The sequence below is a fragment of the Apus apus genome, chromosome 7 (assembly GCF_020740795.1).
Source record: "Apus apus isolate bApuApu2 chromosome 7, bApuApu2.pri.cur, whole genome shotgun sequence".
Lineage (NCBI taxonomy): Eukaryota > Metazoa > Chordata > Aves > Apodiformes > Apodidae > Apus > Apus apus.
Genome location: NC_067288.1, coordinates 1,235,614 through 1,256,484, shown reverse-complemented (window position 1 = coordinate 1,256,484; position 20,871 = coordinate 1,235,614). Strand labels below are relative to the sequence as shown.

The 20,871-nt window shown below is 45.8% G+C and overlaps 1 protein-coding gene across 2 annotated transcripts in view; it reads left to right on the top strand.

Moving 5' to 3' along the window:
* The first annotated feature begins 2,523 nt into the window (after positions 1-2,523).
* Positions 2,524-20,871, top strand: part of PLA2G4A (phospholipase A2 group IVA) — a 76,367-nt gene continuing 58,019 nt past the window's right edge. The window contains exon 1 of one of the 2 annotated variants that reach the window (XM_051625428.1): positions 2,524-2,555. The gene's annotated coding sequence lies outside the window, so the exon portion shown is untranslated. Of the gene's footprint in view, positions 2,556-7,924; positions 8,013-20,871 lie in introns of those variants that run through there. The other variant, XM_051625430.1, reaches the window with a different exon arrangement.

The window sequence follows — 20,871 nt, the reverse complement described above, 5'->3', positions numbered from 1 at the left end:
ATCAGCTGTTTTACTTGGCACCTCTGCAGGAGTAAGCCCTGTTGTCCTGATGGGCAAGTATGGAGTTCTGACCCTGAGAGAATTGAATTTTGGCATATCCAGGAAGAAGCATAAACTCTGGGGACTAAGCTTAGTAATTAATAAAAGGCATTCTGCTCTATCAAATAGTAATAACATCCTCTACCAATTCATGTCTAAGGTTTGCTTTATTTGGCAAAATTCCTGCCTATTCTTTTCCAGTAGCTAGGGATACTTGTGAGGGACAAGCAGATGAGGCATGCAGCTCCAGGGGGTTTCAAAAATTGCAGCACTGTCCTCTGCTATCCTCAGGCTGGATTTCCTGAAGTGGGGTCCTGCAGCCTGTTCTTTTCCAGGCAAGAAGGCTGCTTTTCCAGGCTCAGGCACCTGAAACAGATTTTTTTTCTTGCTGTATTGGGTTGTCTGGAGAACCCCAAAAGCTCTTCCATGTTGATCTCCATCTTGGTTGCTTTGGACATTTCCAGGTTTTACTTCTATTTCTTAATTTCCACTTACAAAGTTGACTCGTTAGATTGTTACTTTAAGGAGAGTGAGAGATTGCTGCTGTGTGGGGTAATGGTGATGGTGTTTGTCTGGTCTTAATGTTTTCCAGCCATTTCTGGGAGCAGATGTCTTTAATCATTAGGATTCTTGCCTTCAGAAATAAATAACAGAAGTATTCCTAACAGTACGTAGAATGAACTGCCAGGATCCAACTGATAAGTCACAGCAACTCAAAAAGTCAGCTTTAAAACAGAGGGAAGTCTTCAGGTTTACTTTGACTCTGGAGTGCCTTTAACCATTTATGAGATAAAGAGAGGATTCCATAGTTTCTCAGTGAGAGATGTGTGGGTCTACAACCTCTGAGGAACAGCTGGCTCCTGATTTTCTTGCTTTTATTTGTATATTCAGGCAAACATCTGAGAGATGTTTAACTTCCAGATGACCTATTCCTTATAATGCAAAGCCAGAAAAAGATACAATTTTCTCATTCTGCAAATGTAAAAAAAATTCACTTCTGTGTGTATCCTGCAAATTTGGACTCAGCTCTCTCCAGGCTTTAAAAGTTGCAGGTTGAGAGATTGTTCAAGCAGCACCTGAGATTTGTGTTACTCCGAAGCTTCCACTTTAATTTGTGATGTGGGAGTTGAGTCTTCTTGTGGGCACAGCAAAGCTCAGGCTGATTTTAGTCAAAGAAGATGCAGAAGAGTCATGAGCAGTGTGAAAAAAAAATATCATATTGTTCTAGCATGTGGGATAAATTGGAAATTTGGGCTTAAGTACCAAAGACAGCAGAGGAGACTGCAGTGGAAGTGTTCATGGAAGGGGATGCAGCTGAAAAAAAGCTTAACCTTCTTATTGTCACTTTTTTTTAGCTGCCTGAGCAAACAGTTGCTCTACAACCAGAATTTATTAATCTGAATAGGAAGGATTTCTGGAGTATTTTAAATGTTTGACTGGAACAAACTTCTTTACTGCAAAAGAAGGAATGCTTAGCAAATCCTTCAGAGGAAAAAGTAATGCCAAAAGGAGACACTGGAGATTTGCTTACAGTGATAGGTTCCAGTAGTGGAAATTTTGTCGTAAAGAGCATAATGAGAATATTTGACATCACCAGAAAACCCCAGAAAACAACCAAGGCCATTATAACAGAAACACACTCATTTAGGAGAGGAAATGTGCAAGTTACCCTTTAACTGCAGTGATGCCTTAGAAGAACCTGAATGAAATATACAAAGAAACCAGTGACCCATGGTGTGTGTCCAGAGAATGTTCATTATGCACTAATTCTCAAAAGGGCAAACACTACCTTCAGCTATTTAACAGAAGTATTTTATCTACTGAGAAGTGTCTCTCAAATATGAACTATGGGTTCCTTCCAGCTTTCTTGTGAAAACACCATTTCCTGGGCTGAAGCCTCAGCCCTGTCCAGGACACTCACGCACAACAAGAGTTCAAGCTCCTCCACGATGGCAGAAGCTTATTTCTAAAGATTCCAGATTTATTTTTTTTTTAATTATGGCATTTTTCCCTAAGTCTCCTTGCACACAAAACACTTCCAAGAATAGAATAAGCAAGGAACCCAGCAAATACTTATTCCCAAGAGCAGAAGCATTTTCTTCCTTGGAACAACTGCCATGAAAAAGGTTTGTCAGAAGGAACGTGACCGTAAAGGATGGGACACGAAGTCCCTGAATGCCCCATATTCATATTTTTCTTATGGCTGTGATGCACAGAGCACAGCCCCAATGTGTACTTCTCTGCTTTGCACTGATGAATGTTGTTACATTTTTATTTTTAACCACACTATTGAATATTTTTAACCACACTGTTTGTTTTTTTTTGTGAGGTCAGCTTAACTTCTTTTTATTTCTGTCTTGATGCAGTTGTTTCAGATCAGGAAGTTTTCACTAGTTGCTGATCTTTAGTTTGAATTCCAAACTAAATTTCATCTAGTTTTCTGTTTACACTCTCTTTTTCTGCTCCTTTAGATGCATGCAAGGTGCAACAGGAGCACTCAAGGATGACAGCAAATGGTAAGGAATTTAAATACATTTAAGGCATCCATCCTTCATACAGCAGAAGGAACATCCCCACAGTAGAGCCATCCTCTGTGGGATGGGGTTGGAGGGAAAGTCTTAGTATTTAAGGATTTTGGGACAGATGGATAACACAAGCAGCTCATGTAGCAATATTTTGAAGTGCTAATGCTGATGTAAGCATCCTGACACTTGGTTGAGGGGCACTGAGAGGCCAGTAGCTGGTGTGCTGTGATTGTTTAATGATGGTTGTAGGGCAGAGCTGAGACTTCTGGACCAGTGAGTTCTTACTTCTTCCCAGGCAATATTTATACCTGTAAGTATGTGATAACAACCTACTTTTTTCAAGGGGGAATCGTGCCCCACAAATCCACTTTGAAGATGTGGATCACCTTTAGGTGATCCCAGTTGATAAACTGGAATCTTTGAAAGAGAAGGTCAGTACCTTTTTGTAGGTATTATACATCCCCAGTCCTCTGATGGATTAATCACAGGTTAAAAGAGGGGAAAAAGGCTAGGAAGGAGTGCTCAGGTTTCATAACTGAAATTGATAACCAGTGGAATCACTTGCTGGAGCCTGTGCTGTTTAATATATTAATTAATGGAAAAGAAATAAATAAAAGGTTTAATAGTGAAGGAACCAGCTTTGCCACTAACAGAATTATTCTGTGTAATGAGGACTGCAGTTAAAAATAGGAAGTAAAGAGAAACAAGCAAAACCATGGTTACTGTATGAATCACAGCTAGCCCATGCTTTGAGTGACACATGTCATCCCATTCAGCTCTCTGGCAAAGAACATGGAAGGCAGAACATGTAAATTAAATTGCCTGATAAACATGAATCCTTCAGCACGTTAAACCCTTTCTGGCTCCTACAGTTTTCCCTTAAATCCCACTTCTGGTCACAGTCAAAGATGAGATACTGGGCAAGAAAGAAGGTGGGAAATTACAGGGAGGGCAACAGATCTTCAGAAAATTGAACTCCATACCATTCATCTTGTTAAAATGATTTTTTTTTTTTGCCTATTGAGTTTTTTTGTGACTGATTTTTGTTTAAACTGAGGCAACTTTATTTACCTCTCTAATGTAAATGGTACTCCAAGGCACAATTTAATAAAATATTGGGTCTTGCATTCATCTCCTTTAAAGTGAATGCTTTTAAGTGGTCCTAGTGTAAATAAGACCAGCCTTTGTGTGTAATTATTCCAGCTAATTGAAAAGTCACATGATTTGCCTGTCAAGCACGTGGCAAAGGAGCTGGCTGTACCATGTGCGAGTTTCAGATAATTTAAAACTCCCTTGGAACATCAGCTGCTGCTGTGAGATCACTCCAGCTGAGCTGGTGGCTCACAAAGGGGCTGTGGGGTGGGGTCCTGCTGGTTTGGGGGAATCCAAGGGATGTGTCACTTTGTGCTAGAGCTGCCTCTGCTTTGAGCAGAAGGTTGGACTAGAAACCTGCTGAGGTCCCCAGCAGCCACAGTCATCCCACCATCTGGTGATTCTGCGAGGCCAGACGTTACAGATACAACAGCAGGCAATTACAGAGACCAGCTTCCCCCTTGATGTGGAGGTTTCACCCGATGTGCTGTACTTCAGGCTCTAAGAAGATATTTCAGGATGGCAGGATTGTGTCTGAAACCTGCTGCTATTTTAGCCCTTTGTGTTTGTTTCCATAACTGCCCTGGGTGACTTGGCCACAACCCCAGAAAACCACCAAGTAGGTGGAAGGAGGGACAGAAGGAAGGGGGTCTGCCAGGGAATCAGACACCTGAGCAGCATTCCATCCAGGGCCAATTTTCCTCCTTCACAGTGGAAAGTCCTCCAGAATGATCAGGGTTTTTTTAGTGATAAGGGAAATGTTTGCAAGTGATGTGGGGGAGTAAGTGCAGGGGGAAAACAGATTAGGGGAACTTTCAGCTTTCTCCTGTACTGGTATGTCTGATAAATTGTCTTAGAGGAGCAAACTGGCAATCAAGGGTGCCTTTCTTTTGCCAAAAATCAGTCACAAGAGGCACAGGATAGCTGGTGCTAGCTGGAAACCCAGCCTCAGGCAGGGACCTGGCTGGACCATTTCAGGTCATGCAATTGATAAGCAAATGGCTTTTTCACTAGATGCAACCTTAAAAGCAAGATTTCCAGTTTTCCCCTCTGTGGTGTTACATACAATGGATGAAATTATTCTTCCCACAGAAAGAGTAGTATTTTATCTTGACAAGAGCAAATGTCTCAGGCCTCACAGAGGCCTCAGGGATGTGGAGCAGAAGGAGTCCTGGGGCTTGTAAGGCTGATCAGATAGTGATTTTTTTTGCTCTGATACATCTCCAAGTGTCTGTGCTTCAAGATGACTGGAGGAAAATAGTGGGTTTGTCTTAAATACCTGGTTTTGTGTACTTAGTTTGTTTGCCTTGATCTGCCCAGTCTGGCTTTTCCCTGGTTTGCCTGCAGTTGTGTCTCAACTTGACCCCCTGGAGCAGCACACGGAAAGAGCCCCTGTAATTTGTCATAGCTTCCTTGCCATGTCTGCTTCAGAAGAGACCTTGGTCTGCTTCGTGCTTCATGATGCCATTTCCCACACCCTCTAATTGCCTCACCACAGTTCAGGGCTTGTTTCCATTGTGGAGCAGCCGCTGTCAGGGAGAGAAGCTGAGGGGGCAGCTCCTGGCCTGGGGGCTCCCAACACGCACAGAGCAGATGGAAGAATCTGTCCAGCACATGTCCAGCAGGGGAGGGCAGAAGTGACATCTCCCACTGGGAGGGTCTGCAGAAGGAAAGGTGGCAGCAGGAAGTGCTCAGTGGCTTGAAATGGTCTGAAATAAAGCAATAAAGGAGAATGGGAGGAGGTTTCTTAGCCTGTATCATTCAGGGACCAGGTGACGAGGCACCCCACAGAACCCTACAGGGGTGAGGCGGGTAAGGACCTCCAGGGTGAGGGGGAGAGACAGGGGAAGGCAGCTGCTCAGCTGGCTTTGTCACAGGGAAGAAAAGAATCATGAAACCCTACCCCTAATTTTCTTGGGTAGGATGAAGACCAAAAATAACTTTCATAATACTATGTGAAATAGCAGAATGTAAAAGAAAGCTTTTCATTCCTTCTTGCGTCAAAAGACAGGAAGAGGAATTTCTGCTGGCTGCTTAGTCAGCTCCTTATCACAGGTCTGCGCTGTTTCCTTGGACAGGGAGGAATCAGAGTTTTGCTACTCAGAATTAAGTCTGAGAGTTTTGATGGAAATACTGGAGTTCCCCTATTTGTTGGGCCTTGTGTTTATTTTTGAATTTGTTATCAGTAAAACCACATGGAAAGAGCCCTACCCTGGGAATCGTGTTTTGCATAAATGCAAACTTCTGAGGAACAGAGTTGGAGGTGAAGCCCTGGGTTGCAGATAACCAGCCCTTCCTTGGCACTGTTCAGGGACAGCAAGTCAAGCTGGGAGCAACATGTGCTTCCACGGAAGTTTGTATCTGGCTGGGGCAGGACAGAGCCAGGGTAGAGATGCCTGGGAGAAAGTGGAGCAACTAGATCCCTGGGAACACGGCTCATACCTGTGCTGGAGTAGTGGGGGCTTCTCCTCACCTCTGAGACAGGCAGCTTCTGGAAGCCCTGCTTCTCCAGCACCCAGCAGGATGTGGCACATGTCTTGGGCACAACAGAACAAGAAAATGTGGGGGATTTCAAGCACAGGAAAGCTGGCCATACCCTCAGCCTTGCTAGTCAATCACCAGCCGAAGGGAAGAATTGCTAAGAGCAATCATATTCATGCCTTTTGTCATTTCTACATGTCTCAAGACCATTACTGAGCTCTTCTGACACATTTTAGAGAGTCCTTTCCTGCCAAAGGACAAATTGATGGTAATCCTCAGACAGTAGTTGACGTGGAAGTCAAAGGGACCTGAATAATGACACCAGTGTGGTTTTGCTGCATTGTTTCTGGTTAATGTTCCCTCAAATAGGCACAATGAAATGGGTGAGGAGGTTGTCCACATCAAATAAGTGCTTTCTGAGCTGGCAGTCCTGGGTTTGCTTTCTAAACATAAACTTGCCCTTCTTTGTGACAGCACTTATAGGACAGCACTTTCCTACCATGCCTGTTTTCCTTACAAGACGAGACAGAAAACTAGGTTAAAAGTAATGGCCAGAGTTGCTCAGCTGGTGCAGTGCATCATAGCAGGAGGCCAGGAAGACAATGGAGAAAATGAGGTTTCTGGCTTGCGTTGCTGTGCACCAAGGAGTGGCTCGCTGTCCTCTAATTGTGGCTACCAGTTTACTGCACATCAGGGAACCTGGTTAACAGAATGTGAATGCCACTCCTTTATCTCTCACCCGTGCAAGTGTACCCTTTGGTTTTCCATGCTTTGAGGAGGTCCTTGTTGAGTCATTTCCGCCATTTTTCCCCCCCCCCTTTATCTTTGTTGTTTTTTTTTTGTGGACACATAAAAATAGCGTCTCCTGTTGAGACACTGACTATGTGCAAAGCCCCAGCAAATCCATAAAATCATAGAACTGGCTATTTGGAAAGAGCTTGATGTCAACATCAAAGTGAAACTCGGTCTCGTCTTTTGGCGTGTCTGGAGCAGAGCTGGCCTCTGTGATCTCTTACCTCGAGACCTCACTCATGCTGAAGTTCACAGACCCAGGCGGTAAATATTTTTGGGGTGTTGATGCAGCAAATAATACAGTACTTCAATGTGTAAATATACTTCAGTGTGTTTTATAATACTTGTGATGACTGACACCCTGGGTCACCCTGCGGTGTGAGGGCAGCACTAGCCTGACAGGGAGAAGGAATGACTTGTGTGTGCATCAGCTCAGCGGCTTCGCCTTCCTGAGCCTCAGGGTGGTAAAAAAACTACCCCGAAAGGCAGATTCTCTGCTGCAGAGACTTCCTTGTCTCGGAGCTGGAGGGTTTCTGGGCGGGCCGAGGCGCAGAGATGTCCCCGGCAGCCCCCCCGAGTTACCCCTCCGGGCACCCCGGTGTGCACGGGGGCACCGATCCAGCCAGCCGCCCGCTTCGATGCCTTTCGTGGTCACCCAGGCCCGCGGGAGGGAGGGGGAGCCTCACCTGGCAGCCGTGAGATGGTGGCGAACGCGGCGTTCGGCGGGCAGAGCTGCCGCCTCTGCCTCGCACGGAGGGCGCGGCAGCCGCGGACACAGCCCCGGGGCGAGCCCCGCGCCCGGCGGGCAGCGCGGGGAGGCCGCGCTTGAGGCTGCGCTCCCGCCCGGGACCCCGGCAGGTCTCCCCGGGGCCCGGCTGCCCTCCCCGGGGCCCCGGCAGGTCCCCGGCCGCCCTGCCCGCCCCGGGCCGCCCTGCCCACCGCCGGCTCCTCACGCCTCCTTAAGGAGGCGGCGGCCGCGGGCGCCTCCCCCGCCCCGCTGGGAAGCGCCGGGTGCCCGCGATGGGGAGCGGGACCGAGCCCCGGCCCCGAGGGACGGCCGAGCCCGCCGGACCCCCGGCCACCGTAAGCGCGGGGGCTGCTGCGCGGGGCGGGAGGGGAGGCGGGCCGGGCCGGGCCGGGCTGGGCCGGGCCGGGCTGGGCTGGGCCGGGCCGGGCTGGGCTGGGCGGGGGGTGCCCCGCGGGCAGGCAGGGCGCGGGCTGCGGCGCTGGGAGGGTGCGGAGGAGCCCCCCGGGCTGCAGCGCCGGGCTCGTCCCATCTCCCCGCGGCCGCCTCAGGCACCTGCCCGGCCCCGCGGCCCGGCCCGGCGCTGCCGTGAGGTGAAAGAGCCGCGGCGGGAGGAGGCCCGGCCCGCGGGGAGGGGCTGCGGGGGCAGCGCGGGAGGGGGAAACGCCGCGTCCCGCGCCCCGGGCTGGCGGGCCCGGGCTTGTTGCCTCGGCCCCGCGTTCCCGGGACTGGTCCTGGCAGCTCTGGCCGCCGGCGCTGCCATCTCGTGCGCTCGGCCGTGCACGGAACGTGGGGTGAGGCAATCCGGCTTGAAACGTGTGGGGAAGTGAAGCCGCGTCTGGCAAGGGAAGGTTTCACAAACTCCGTGGCAGCAGCTTTTGTGTAGGGACGAACACGAAACAAATGTGTGCGAGAGCCCTTTTGCCAGACTTTTAGCAGGTACCTGCTGGCATCCTAGACCCTCGTCCCTTGCTTTCAGGGGGTGACTGTGCCTCCTTGTCAGGAATCTCGCTGACAGGAGCCAGCTGCTGGTGCTGGTGGTTGGTCTCTGGGCAGTCCTGCTTCATGGTCTGCAGCAGCTGCTGCCCCGGCGCTGAGGCTGGTCCCCAGGCTGGTCCCCAGGCTGGTCCCCAGGCTGGTCCCCAGGCTGGTCCCCAGGCTGGTCCCGGTGCTTCCCCTCGGTGCTCAGCGCTGGTTCCGAGGCACAGCACCGCAGAAGTACCGAGGCTGGAAAAGGCCTCTGAGATCACCAAATCCATCCCATGGCCTAACTGGAGCTGCTGAGGGTCCGGCATCTGCTGGCTCTGTGACCCCTGGAGAGGGGGTCATTCATCCTTGTGTCATTCACACCTTTGGGGAGAATCCCTTAGGCTACCTGAGCTGTGGAGAGTGCAGCTTCCCATTCAGACTCTGAGACTAGAGAAAGATCTGATCCCAAGGGATCACAGTGATGTGCAGTGGACACTGTGCTTGGCAGGAAGATGGTCTGCACAGTAATCACAGAATCATAGCGTGGTTTGGGCTGGAAAGGACCTTGAAGATCATCTAGTTCCAACCCTCCTGCATGGGCATCTCCCACCCGACCAGGTTGCAATGAAACAGTTGATCCATAGGATGGTTCTCTGTGGTTTCCAAGAGTCGTTGGGAATACTAAGACTTTCAGAGAGAAATGTGAACCTAAAACTGATGTGCTTATTTTATGTTCTTTCTGTTAGGGGGAGGGTTTTAAATATCAGTGTAGAGTTATGGCTCCTCTGCCATTGTTGTGTCTTGCAATGCCCACCTTGTCCCTTGATCACCAATTTTCTGCACCCTCTTGTTCTAGTAGGGCAGGAATATGTAACAAAAGAGAAACTGAAGTAGTTCTTTATGCTTGAGTCACATAATTTAATAATATCCACGTACATGGCCAGTTAATCTGCACTGGAAAAATACCAGTTTGACTCTTGGCGCCAAGTGGTGTTTATGACTTCGTTTTTCTTAGAAGAGTTGGCCGAAAATAAAGAAGGCAAAAAATCCAATTCTTGTGCTTCACTGAGATTGTACTTAATTTCATCCTAGCTTGCATGTAGTCTATTGAACACAGTTATCATCAAGTGCCTTTCTTGAATTTCCATGGCACTGAACAAATTTCTTTTGTCGGTTGGCCTAAAATAGCCAGAGTAGGAGATGTTTCAACCCATCTGGTTTTGTCTTGACAACTTCAGTTCATAGTTTTTAGTCATACAGAGGGGAAAAACAACGAGCATGGAGTGACCCAACTGTTTCCTTCAGAGATATTAATGCGCAGCCCTTGAGGAGGCTCCACTGATGTTTTGGGTGACCTCTGCTCTCCTCCTTGCCATGTTTTGCTCACAATACCAAGGGACTGAATCTGGAAGCCCAAGTTTCAGTGGCTGCTCTAAAGACACGTACATGACCAAATTATCTGTGACTTACAATCCAGAGACGGTTTAAGCAATAAAATAAGTTGCTTTCCTCCAGCTCTCATTCAGCTGGTGTTTCAGCTCCCAGCTAAAGCCTGGTGGACCAGTCATGAGACACGTTCTTAGGCTGAGTTTACAACTGGTCTGTTAAGAGTTTCATGTGCCTCTTTGTAACAGAAGCTCCATGTAGTCTGTGGAAGGCTCAATCTTGGACTCCAGGGGCAGTGGCAGCAGAACTGGCTGTCACCTTCCTGGGAGGGGATCTGCCTCGTGTGTGTGCCGTGCCTGGGTGATATAACTGTGTCTTTTTCACTAGTCTGAAAAACAAATCCCAGAACCTGTCTTAGTAATGGAAATGATCTCATTACTGCCCTAGGTTACAATAATGTGATGTAGTAACAGAATACTTTCAAAAGAACTCTCTCTTTTTTGGGGTTTGTTTTTATTAAATTAAAAAAAACAACACTCTGGTATTCAGACTTTCCTGAGGGCTTTCAGTTGCTGTTTACCTCAGAAATGATACGAATTTCCTGACTGTTCCAATTTCCAGTAGCCTGTGTGTCAATGTCTGGAGTAGCATTACTCAGCCCATGGTGCAGGGACAGGAGGTGGGCTTTGGGACACATGAAAGTGGTCCACAAAGCACTAAGGAGCTCCAAAGAACTGATTTTTTTAATAAACAGATTGTGGGAAAAGTAAAAGTAACCAATGAATATTTAAACTTTAGTCTCATTTTTTTAAAATGGAAAATATTGTGGCAATACTGCAAGAGAGAATTGGTGGATTTACCTTAGAAAGATCAGTTAGTTCTTCAAGTTGAAATGAGATTATTTCTATAAAAAAATAAGGTAATTCTCCATCTCAGCTCATGCTTTTGCTGTGTGCTGGGGCTTCAGAGACTAAGCATGTGTAGTGACAGAAGCTTTTGGGATCTGGAGTGACAAATGCAGATGTTGTAGGAGCCCGTGTGTGAGTGAGTTGCCCAGACTCTTCAAGTCATCCCTGGAGGAAAAACAGACACTACCAGGATAAAATTAACAGGATCTTAAAGCAGGTGCCCAGCAGGCCACCTGTGCTATGTGCTAGGAGTTCCTCTCTCTCTGCTAGCTAAGCACAGATGAACACACGTTAGACATTGGAGGTTAAGTGAGGTGAATCCTACCTCTGTGTCTCTGAGGGCAGCAGTTTCATGGGCAGCTTGCACAGCTCTAGTTGCAACCACTTTAAGTCTTGAGAAGCAAGCTCCTTTCAGGAGAGCCCTGGCACTGGTCATGGAGCATCCTACTGCTGGTTCTTTTTGTCTGCTCATAGCAGACTTGGCAGACACAGGCTTAAGTGCTAAATTAATTGTTGCTCATTGTTAGTTTGTACCACCTTGGAATGCTGAAAGTAGGTTTTTCAAAATAGAAAGTAAGAACAAGAATCGTTGTCTCTCCATTGGTCCAGCCTCCAGATTTAGGAAGGAGACAGAAAATGCAGCATCAGAAGCTTCCACATACACAAGTTCAAAAATATATGTGAATTGACTCAGTCCCTTTTGTGTTTTTCGTGGTTATCTGATAGTAAAGCCATTGAACTGACTCATCTTTGATATTTATCTAAAAGTCTCCTTAGCATGATCTCAGCATAAATCAGTAAGACTTTTATTTCTTTTCCTACTGGTGTTATCAGATGGTTATAGCAGTGTGTTTAGCCAAGATCTGTAGGAATGTGCTCTTTCATAATAAATGATCCTTTCATATTTGCAGTGATTATAAAGTGATATATTTATTTGCATGCACACAGAGGCTCTAGTATGATCTGTAGCAGTCTGTATTTGTTGTGGTAAGTGGCAGTCACAGCCCCCACAGGACTGCAGTTTAGAAGTTGTGCATGATGAGCAAGAGAAGTGGAATGTTGGGGTGGATGGGGATGCTGGGGTGAGAAACATGGGGAGTGCATTTATATGGGCTGCCTCATCCCCTCTGGTCCATCACATTGGCTGTTTTATACAAAAATCTGGCTTATGGAAAGCCTTGTAGGTTAAAGGGGGGAGGGGTTTGTGGTTTTTAATCTTTTTTCCCCCCTTCTTTCCCTATTACCATCTCTGTGTCTCCAGGGTATAGACTATAAATGGGGCTTATTGACTTTCTGCATGGTCAGCTGGAGCTGAAATACTCCCAAGCAGAGGATTCATCTGTTTCAAGCCCTGTGTAACACCAGTGGGAGAACAACCACCATTCGTGGGCAATTGTACCAACCAGGGAGAAGCTCCCTGTGGCCTGAGCCATGACTTTACATCCCCTGTCACACAAACCTGCCTTTGTACTCTGCATGCAAACACCCAACTCTATGCAAAATCAGCAGCTGCTACCTCACCTTCATTCCTGTTGGAAAGAAGACATGGAATGACACAATTCCAGGGAGAAGGTGGCTGTGGAATGTAACCAGTAAGAATTTTTCTCTTGTGTGCCATCTTTTAAAAATAATCCATAATGGAGAATTGTAAAAGATAATGCACTTTTGAGACGCTTTGATTCTTAAGTTTCATAAATATGGATGCTTGCCTAGATGAACATCTGGAATAATAATTATAAACTTGACCTGGGCCCTTTCTAAAACATGTGAAACTAACCATTGTAATGCTGTTTGGCTTGAAGGCTTTTTTCTCCTAATCCAAAGAGAATTGATAATGAGTTTCTAACCTTAGCACTAAGTGCAACAGCCCAATAGCTTTTGATAAGGGCATGAATCTACTGAGTTTTCACAACCACAGTGTTCATGGACTGTTCTTTTGTGGAAAAATACTTCTTTTTTTCATGTAGCCAGACCCCAGCAACTATGAAGCAAGGACGTGGCTGGTGAGCAACACATAATAGAAAGGTGCTAAGGATTAAGTCCCAGCTTTTGGTAGAGCCAGTTTATTACAGCTTGTGTGTTTGTTCAGTGTTGATTCTTGCAGACTCATATCTTATTTAATTTTTTTTTTAACAAGCAGTGTAAGGTTCCTGTAGGAAGTTGGTGTAATGTCTGTGCTGACAGTCATGAAACCCAGGTTTTTTTCTAATTGCAAAATCTGCCAACATCTTGCATGTCTCTGGTGTTTTCCACTCTCAGTAGCACGTGCTCACACAGACCTTCCTGTTAAGTGACTGGTTTCATTTAACTACGACATAATTCCAAGTACTATTTTGCTTTTTATACTTAATTCCCTTTTTCCAGGAATCTCAGTTTTATTAATTTGATGAGGTCCTGTGGCCTAGGGAATATAGGTTTAATTTTTATAAGGGTGTTTTTGGTATAGAGAGATTAAATAGCTTCTTCCTGGTCACTAGGTCAAAGCTGAATCAAAATTCTGTATAGAAACCTGCAACCATGGCTCATAGTCTCACCTTAGGCTTTCTCACCTGCCAAATCCACTGTGTTGTGAAAAAATGGCCACTGTAATTATGGTGACTTTTATTAGGTATTTTTGTTTAAAAAAAAAAAATTAAGATGTGAGTTGTTTGGGGGTTGGGCTCGATATGGCTAAAGTGGAAGGAAAACAGGTTTTGTTGCTTGTAAAACTTTCTCTTTTTTCCACCAGTGAATGCCACCTAAGGACAATCGTATGAGCCAAGCCTGGCTTCTCCTCCACTTCCTACTTCTCTTCAGAATGACTGTTTTACATAGGTCTGGCTGTGATCAGCTCAAAAGCAGTGTCCAGCCTGTTCTCTGCGTTGTTCAGATGATGCATTTGACCCTGAATCTTTGGCATGCTGGAGCAGAATATGTGTTTGGTTGTGGGGCAGTGCTGCTTCAGTTTCTGAACAAAAAGTCGTGTTGAAAAGTGCTTGAACGTGGCCCCTTTCAGCACAGAGCTGGCCCATCGATTGGTCGTTTAAGGTGTTGGGAGTGTGAGTTGGCAGGGGAGGCAGCAACCCCTGGTGTCCTAAGAAAGAGTTCAATTTGAAGCTTAGACAGTTTGGTAAGAAAGGAGTCACAGATGAGCTGAACTTTCGCTGGCTGACCAATCTCCTGTACCTCAGAGAAGAGCATGAAAGTCCCACTTATGTCCCCAGTTTTGCAAAGCTGTTTTAACAGGGAAATAGGCAAATGTGGGGTTTCTTCCTGACTTGTTTACTTTTTGAGTCATCCTTTGTGGCTTCTGAGTGAATGAGTTTGTTTGTATTGCTTTCCTGGGGGCAGCATTTAAGGTCTGGGTGGCTAGGAGTTACTGCTTTTTTGTTAGCTTGCTCTTTCTGTTTGCTTTTCATTATTATTGGTGTAGCTAACATCTAGTAGTGGTAGATCAGCTTTTACAGTAAGGTTTGATACAACTTCTTGCTTATGAATTAATCGGGTGGGGTTTTAGCTGGTCTCCAAAGCCTCCGTTGATTATAAAAATATTAATCTATGAAACATGCAAAGGTATCTTTCACAGTATAAACTCACCACTTGGTCTGTCCTCTCAATAATATAATTTATGCAGTAGGGATGTCTGCTTGCTTTTGTGTAAAACATACGTAAGTTTCTATGACTTAGTCAGACTCCAGCTTGGCAAAGAGCCTTTTTATATTTCCATAAAAATTTTACTCACAGCATTTAAGAGGCTGACAAATCTCCACCTCAGAAGTCTGGTCATGACTGCTTTTGCTAGAAAGCCCTGACAAATTTCCTTGAGTCGCTCTGAACTACTCTGTCATGCTTGTAATGTTATGACCAAACAGACCAGAGGAAGTGCAGCGCAATTGTCCCCTCGCTGCAGACGGTGACCAGAGCTCCTGTTGGGAGTGGAGAGTCCAAAAGCAGCACAATGAAGTTGTCACGTTGAGTCACACTGTGCAGACATGATGAGTATGAGAAGATGAAAGGCACCTTCTGTGTGCAGTCCCTTCACAGATCCCCGTGCGTGCTGCCTGGCATTAGTTGGCACTGAAATGCCAGGAAACCCAGAAAAAAAGAAAGAGCCTTTGGAATAACTTGCTCTGAAAAAGAATTGAAAAGGAATTTAAAAAGATGAAAGTTGGGCAAACATTTCCTTTAAGTATCTAAGTTGGTTCTATTTTTGACACAGGTTACCAGCACAGAAGCCAGCTGTTAATTTCACCAGCTCCTTGCATTTTTAGCCATTATTGTGGTTGCTTTTTTGTGTGGAACCACGGCATGACTGTGATGCAGAAGGGCTGTCATCTGAGAGCAGCATCAGGCAGCTTTGCGTGCTTCTCTCTTCCTCAAAAAGTCAAACATAAATTCTGAAATAAAGATTTAGTGCAATATTCTCCCTATTAATTTGTATTTTTTTTAAGCCATCCCTATTTCACAGCAAGGAAGAAGGTGTAGATAACGATATGTAAGAACCAAACTCTTGTTGTTTTAATAAAATCCTTAAAGGGTGTTGGCCCAGAAATATTTAGAAGCTGGATGACATCCTCCTTGTAACCAGAGGATTTGGATTGAGATCTTTGCAGTGTAAATCTAACGTGTGGAATGTAAGTCCCAGAGCATTTCAGCAGCAGTTCCCTCCCAGTACCAAGGAGGCTTCTTCAAGGGTGTTCCTAGAGGGTTTGGCAGGCCTGCACACTGCAGCCTGGTAGAGGAAATGGAAAGAATTGTCAAAGATCCAAGTAAGAATGAAACGCAGGAGAGTTGTGGGTTTGTTTTTTTCCTTCCCTTCACCTGAGTTTTAAAGGAATATACTCAACAAATAACTCTGTCCAGTCAGGTGTTGCACTTGAGATGTGTATCATTTAACTTTAGAAGTTATTATTTAAGTGTTTGCATTTTTTTCAAAATTGAGCTTTTCTTCTCTGCTGCCTTAGGCTGAGCTTCCAAGAGTAAGAATACTCTTAAATGAAGCACTGTCATTCATAAAAAGTTTATTTCTGGAATAACTAAGTTCTGAAATCCCAAGGTACAGAAATGTTGGGCATTTTTAAATCCTGCTTTTCCTTCGTTGCAGCATGTATATAACAAATAGCCTGCATAGATGATCTTCCTGAAATTTTTTAAGTAATAAGTGGACTTGACTAGTGTCCTGTAATTGTTTTTAAGGGAATATATCCTAATAATTCTTCTTCATGGAACTGCCATCAGAGTTTTCACGTTGTCCTCTGTTTTTTTGCCTTCTTGCTGGAAAACAAGCTGGCTGGTTCCTATGTAAGCGACCTGGAATCTGACCTAAACAATGGGGATTACTAAGCAGCTACTTGAGGTGTTTGACCAATTTTGAGGCTCTGGTATCTAAACTGTCTTGAGGCTTGGATTTCTGTAGAAAAAGACAGTGAACTTTGCCATTTTTAAAGAATACTCTTGGAGTCTCTCAGCTGAGCTTTTGGGTTTTTTTAGCATTTATTTTTTATTTCCGAAGTCACGTACAATGACGTGGCTTTTTCTTGTGAACTCTGCTTTGTGCAAGCAGTGTAACTGCAAGATAAACCATCATGCCCTGAACCAGTTGGCTCTTCCCTCAGGTCTCTAGTTGGTGTTTGTGTTGGTAAAGCAGTACGTGTCTGGAGAGAAAATGCCCCAGGAACTTTCCTGACTGATGGGAAATAGGTGTGGGTATTCAGGCAGAAATGCTTCCAGCCTCTTGGATATTCCTTTTGGTAAGGTCATTCCTTGCAGAATGAAAGATAGGGATTTTTTTTTTTTTTCTCTTGAACTAAATCCAGTTTACTTATGTTAATTTACTTATGTTAATTAGGGCAGCATGTCTGATTTGCCCTGACTCACCAAGTCTTGCCCTCTGTTGCAGGAGGTTACTGTAACATGGAGTTCTCCCAGAGGTGCTGGGCAGCTGTGTGTAGAGAACTGGTCTGATTATTTTACCCCTAAAGCCTAAGGCTTTTAAAGTAGTCTCCAGCCCTGGATAAGGTGTAAATTTACCTTGCTCAAGACTTCAGTGACCTTTCCAGAATTTCAGCCCTGCTGGGGTACTTTTGAATGCTTTCCTTCCATTAAAGGAAATGTTAGTGTCACCTGTAATTTCAGGAATTGCTGACAGGTCATCTTGCAAAAAAAAGATTAATGATCTTTTAATCTGCTAAGTCCTCTTTAGCAGGAATGAAAATATTGCCCAGTCTTAGTCTCTTGCCTGGCTATTTATGCCGTGTTGACTTCCTTGCCAAACTTAATTCTGAAGCATCCTCCAAAAATGTGGCACAAAGGCTGAGCTTTTGCTTTTCTGCACAGAATCCTTCCTTCCACCCATGCTCTCTCAGCAAGGCATGGGAAGAACAGTCATTGCACATCAGCAGAACATACACATTAACATTTGTGAGGGAAATGGAGTGAGGGGGGGCTGTACACAGGGCAAGAGCTAAACCTTGCTTCCCCTTCTGGGAAGACCTAAATGATGAAAGGGCATTGCAGTGATTTTCCAGGATGCTAGGCAAAATCACGTAGAAACAGATTGCTTGTTATTTCTGTTATACAATCACAGGATCAATCTGTAACCTGATAAAATTCTGTCATCTGATAAAAATGGATGGTGACATTCATACCAACAGCCTGAGTCAATACTGAGCTTGTTCTGTACCCCTTGCTCTTATCATATTTGATTGAGCATCAGTGACTGTGCCAGTGATTCGCAATTATTCACGTATATTTTTACTTGTCTGTGCCTTAGATTTTTAGGAAGAACTGTCCAGCTTGATGTGAACAATCTCCCTCTTACAATTTCTCTTGTGGTCTTGAGGATGTATTCTGGTGGTGATATTTGTGCTGCCTCCTGCTTTACTCACTTTCAGAGCTTTTTTGCTCAGTGAGACTGATCTGTAGAGTAAGCTCATGCTCAGCCATGACATGGGAAAGTCTCATGATTCTCCTTGTCCTTGGTGTATCCAGTAAAACAGAATTATCTGTAGGAATGTCCCGGATCAACACTGAGAATCACAACCTCTGTCTGTGTATGCATGTGTTACTGGTTTTTGTGGACGTGCTCTGTTGTCCGTCTTTAAAGACAATAATCCCTTACCCCTTTCAGTCTGTCACCTCCAGTGAAAATGAGCTAAGGTCACAGAGGAGTCTGGATATCAGTGGTGATCCACCTATCTGCTAATGACCTATTACTTTGGATTTCTGGAGCTGTTCCTAGCAGCTAAATGCTCTTGGGCTGGCAAAAGCAGAGTTCATTTTTGGGTGAAAGTGAGACTGAGAAACTTGGCAGAAAGCTGTCTCTCTATTCCATAACTGAGCTGGAGCGTGGCCTGTTCCAGAGGCTGTTTGCTACAGTGGTTTGTAAACTTGGACAGTTGTGAATAAAACATCAAGAAGCATATTGTGAATCAGTCTGGCCAGCTTAGTTCATTGTGGATTGGCAGAATTTATGCTGCTGCAGTTGCAGAGGTGCTGCCAGGGAGGTGCTTGCTGGTCCTCTCTGGAGGAACATCCTGGGAAGAGCTCGCATACCACCAGATAGCAGGGAGACAAACCAGCACGTGCCAGTAATATTGAAGTGTCCTTGAAGACTTGCCTAGAGGTGCTGCTTTCCCTTCAGTCTCTCAAGGGCTGGCCTGCCACCAGCTTCAGCTCGAGCTCGGTTCTGGGTACGTGCTTGTGAGATGATTAGCTGATGGGTTTTCCATTAGGCTTTGTGGGATGGGCAGTGCTAGTTGCAGTGTTATGTGAGCTACATTTGGGATCCCAGCTCTGTTTTCTGCAGATGTCTGCTCCCACCTGGGGTGTCCTGCTGGCTTCTAGCAGAGCGTGGCTCCCTGTCCATCTGCCCGCCTCAGGTGCCTGTGACCCAAGTGGCACCAGACGCCTGTGGTTGGGTACCTGCCTCTGTTCTTTACTTCCCGAGAGGCTGATTAAGGCAGCAAGCCAAGAGCTCCAATCTGGAGCAATACCAGCATGACTGGAGCTGGGATCTGTCACACTGGGGTCAGAGCTGTACAGAAAACCTGCAGTTTAGGGCTTTGCGCCTCACAGCAGGGTCTGCCTGCTCCCTGGCCCTTTTCTGCCTGTTCAGAGGCTCTGCCTGAGTATCCTTATCTGGCAGTTGGTGCGTGTGTGTGTTTGTGACACAGTTGTTAATTACGTGATTGCATATTTATCTGCCTGCATGATCCTTGCCTCATCCAGCATGGAGGACAGACGGCGCTGGGGGATGCGTTTCGGCTCCGCAGTCAGAAAGGCTGTTGCTTGCAGGGTCACAAATGTACATTCTGCAGATGTTGAGGTAAATGAGGCAGGGGCTTATTGGAGAAGACAGGATGATCTCATGTCCAATCGACCAGTTGAGTGATGATCTGGAGCACTGGAGCTCTGCCCCCAGGGCGCTGGACAAACAGCTCGAGCCAGGCTTCTTTCCTGGGCCTAACCCATTCCCTCTTTCCCACAGACAGGGCAGTGTCTTCAGCTTGGTCTCGTGTATCCTCTCAAAAAGAGTGTGGTAACTGACTGTTGGCTGACTGTGTAGCTCAGGGAGATGGTCTGCTTTCTGTTTTCTGCCTTACAACTTGCAGTGGTGGGGTTTCCCTCACTGCTCCCTTTTCTTGATGGCCTTTGAAGTTTGCAGCATCCCCTCAAAACCTGATATGGCAGGGCTTGTTGACCAAGGTTCTCCAATGTCATAGTTTAAGCAGGACCCAGGGTAAAATAAACCTGAATGTAACAAACCAGCTGCACAGTATGTCTGTAAGCACAGTGTTGCTTCCCTCCCATCTGCCTGTTTATTGCTGAATTTGGCTGACAGTATTTAAATAAAAGTAAGTTTTTGCCATTATTCTTGCAGTAGGAGACATACTGGTGGATTTGTGTGTTAGAGATCTTCCTGTAAGTGTGAAAAGCTCCTTGCTTTCTATGGTAAAGATGACTTCTTCCTGTTCCCCTGGCATGGAACTGCCTTGAATGAAAACTGTGAACTTAATATATGTTTAAGAGTTTCTTATTCAGGCTTCCTTAGGTAAAAACAAATAAAGCATGGGTAATTTCTAGCCTGAAGCTATTGTTAGGGCTGACAGGATCAAAGAAGGGATTTAATAATGTTCTGGTGATCATAACAAATCAAAATGTTTCTGGAAGTGCCTGCATGTAATTGCTCAAGAGCAAGGGCTTGGAGAGTGACAGAAACCGTCACTGTGTAGAGTCTGTTCTGCCCTTCCAAAATTGAGGATTAGGAATCATTTCCTTGAGAACAAGCCCCATATGGTGCTTTTTTCTTATCACTCTGAAGCTTCTGCTAATGGTTCAGGTCTGACCGTGGTCCAGCTGAGTCTGAGAACTGATCCTGCCCAGCAGTCTCCCATGGTTTTTAGGTGGTGCAGAGAGGAATAACCCTCTCTTGGTATATTTTATTTTAACTGGGAAGAGTTCTGAAGTTTAAAGCCTCTGGGCGGCCCCTGATTTCTGCAGAAATCTGCACAAGTGTTCAGAGAACAGTGGCCTGTGGAGAACCTGTTTAAAACCTGCCAGCTGCCGTTTGCCCATCAAAACCTCTGGTGAACCTCTAGTCTGCTGGGGTGACCAGGGGGGCTCTGCACAGCTTCAGCTGGAATTCCCTTCCCAGCTTTGCAGAGGGCACTGTTGCTGCTTGGCTGTCATTCCCTGAGCAGCTGCCAATTGAACTCTCCTGGGCTGTTGCTGTGGATTAGATGCTGGAGTTCGTTTTCTGTTCTTCTCTTGGGAGCAATTAGGTGCCACTGTGGGAATTTGCTGTTTGTGGACAAAGCTTTCCAGGTGAAGGTGGTATGAGAAGCTGTGGTAAAATCATAGAACCATAGAATGGTTTGAGTTGGAAGGAACCTTAAAGACCACCTAGTTCCAAACCCCTGCATGGGCAGGGTCACCTCCCACTAGACCAGGTTGC